The sequence below is a fragment of the Zingiber officinale genome, chromosome 7A (genome assembly GCF_018446385.1).
Source record: "Zingiber officinale cultivar Zhangliang chromosome 7A, Zo_v1.1, whole genome shotgun sequence".
NCBI classification, from domain to species: domain Eukaryota; kingdom Viridiplantae; phylum Streptophyta; class Magnoliopsida; order Zingiberales; family Zingiberaceae; genus Zingiber; species Zingiber officinale.
In genome coordinates, this window is record NC_055998.1 from 97,756,120 (window position 1) to 97,759,056 (window position 2,937).

Below are 2,937 nucleotides of genomic sequence, written 5' to 3' on the forward strand. Positions count from 1 at the left end.
CTGAACTTGGATTTATGCACATCAAAAAGGGGGAGATTGTTGAACCCCGTGGTAGTTTTGATGTGATCAACCAAGCTCAGGTTAGGTCCTGCTTTGTGTTTGATCCCTGTGTCTAAGTGTGCAGGAGCTTAGGAGCGCAGGAAGTCGAGCAGAAGACGCAGCTAGCGAAAAGGACCACACGGGAAGGGAGCCGACGGGCTCGGTGCGTCCGAAGGACGAGAGAGCTGCAGAAGAGTACACCCGGTGGGCGTGAAGAACATGCGCGGTGTTCGAGGGACGTAAAGTCGGGACGAAAGACTGCACAAGGAGAAGGTCGGGAACTGAGTTCGGTTGAGCCCTATTCCGGATGGTCGAAATCACCCAAAGAAGTCGAACCAGAGCAAGTCAACTGAAAGTTGACTTGTCAATGGTTCGGTCGACCGAACCTCCTGATCGGTCGACCGAACCCCTCTCAATCAGCAGCCAACCGCCAATGCCACGTCAGAAGCTGACCATTGGTAAAGCTGATCGGTCGACCGAACCTCTTGATTGGTCGACCGAACCAAAGTTAATCCAGAGACTTAGTCAAGCAAACTGATTGGGCCAACTCAGCTGGAGACCGTTGGCCGATCGGTCGACCGAACATAAGGATCGGTCGACCGAACCAAAGCTCGATCCTCAGAGACTGCACCTGGACGGAAGACTGGGAAGGTACAGCAGGTTCGGTCGACTGAACCTGGCGATCGGTCTACCGATCCCTCTCGAGTCAAACCTGATCCCAAAGGTTCAGGTTATGTGATAAGCTCTAGAGCTCATATATAAAGGAGGTCTCGGGTAGTTATTGAAGAACAACGAGTACAACGAAAATGAACGAAATCAACTCTGTAATTCTATTTTAGCAACTTCAGTGCTTTTAAGTGTAAAAGGCTTCTCCGCCTTCTGAGTAGGAGTTTCTTACTGTGCTTTTTCATCGCCCTGGATTAACAACCCTCTTGGTTGTAACCAGGTTAAAATTCTGTTTCTCTTTTTCTCTTATTATCTTAGTTGCGTTAATTTTAAGAGTTGAAAGCTTTGAGAAGGGTATAATTTTTGTTCGCAGGCAATTCACCCCCTCTTGCCGGCTCCCGCTGCACCAACAAGTGGTATCAAAGCCCAACAATCTCAGAGGGACTAACCGTCATCTGAAGCACAAAGATCAGAACAATGGCCTGGGCGAACATTCATCTCCCGAAGTTCGACGGAGATTTCGCTACATGGAAGCGAAAAATAGAGGTATTCTTTAAAACGGATTTTGATATTTCTTATTACAATGAAATATGATTTTGCAGCGCCGAAAGATAAAGAAGAAAACACGTGGAGCAAGAAGGAGCAAACCGATTTTGTCGCCAACGGAAAGGATGAATTCCACCTGCTCAGCGTTCTGCCACCTCAGGAGGTAAATCTGATCGGAAGCTACGACTCCGCGAAAGATCTTTGGGAAAAATTCCTGGAGATTCACGAAGGTACTTCCGAGGTGAAGCTAGCAAGGCGCGACATCCTCCGAACCCAGTTGACGAACCTCCGGATGAACTAAGGCGAAAAGGTAGCGCAACTCCAAGCAAGGATCAAAGAGCTGATTACGCAACTAACCAATCTTGGAGAAGAAGTAACGAACCGGGACTCAATCCGGTACGCGCTCAACGCCTTCCCGAGAACTCCCGAGTGGGCCTCCTTAGTAGATGAATACTACATCTCTAAGGATTTCGAGGTAAGTACTCTAGAACATTTGTTTTCTACTTTTAAACTTCACGAATCTTGAGTTGCAGAGCCCAATGGAGTAGAAAAGATTAGTCAGAACATCGCTTTAAAGGCAAGAACAAACGGTTCTGACTTCGAAGCCTCGATCGACGAATCGGAAGCGACACTATTGGTAAGACGATTTAATAAATTTTTTAAATCTAATAAATTTAGATCGCAATCGAAAAAGTTCCAGCAAAAGAAAAGAGTGGTTCGTTGCTACAATTGCAATGAAGAAGGACATATAAAAGATGACTGCCTAAAACTGAAGAGCAAAAGTAAAGAAAAGAGTAAGAAGCCAGCTTGACCTAAAGTCAACCTAAAGGCCACGTGGGATGATTCATCGTCCTCTGAATCCGAAGTCGAAGAATTCTCGAGACTAGCACTGATGGCCAACCATCAACTAGAAGAAACATCTAGCTCAGAAATGAGCATAGATGAAGGGGGAGGAACAACAGAAGAACTAGGAAGTTGTGATGAAGGGGGAGCATCGCAAGACGAGGTAAGTAAGGTATGTGCCCTAAACAGTCCTTTCGTTTTATTAAAGTTCTTTCTAAAGAATTAGATAAAATAGAAAAGGAAAATGAATATTTGAAATCAGAAAATGAAGCTTTAAAATTAGAAATTAAAAAATTGAAAACTGTTGCATGTTTTAAAAATATTTTTCCACATTCAAAAATAAAGTTATATGGAAAATTAAATTGGTATATACGGAAGCATCAGGGTCAACTTAAGAAAATATCAAGAAACTATGTACCCCCTAAGTTTTTGACTAACTCTGTAGGTAGGAACCTTTATTGGGTTCCAAAATCTTTTCTAGTTTAAATTTCTCTTTTAATTAAAAGCTTACAGTGAGAAAATTAAACATTGAGGTTCTTTATGGAAGCTTTGTCTAAGGAAGTGGTTGTTGCTCCAATAATCAAGAAAGCCTAGTGCCTCGCCACGACCTGGAAGCCGAAATATCGAAATAAAAATGTTTAATTAACTTTCTGATAAAAGCATTAAAAATTAGAATTAAACAATGCTTTGAAAAGTATTTAATATTTTCTTAGAAATTCTTTAAATTTTTTTTCTAGAAAAAGTGTTTCTTGAAGTTTTTACTTAGAAATTTTTTATTGTGAAAATTCATTTTAACTTAGAAATTTTTTTAAACCTAACTCAGTTTTTAATTAATTAATCTTT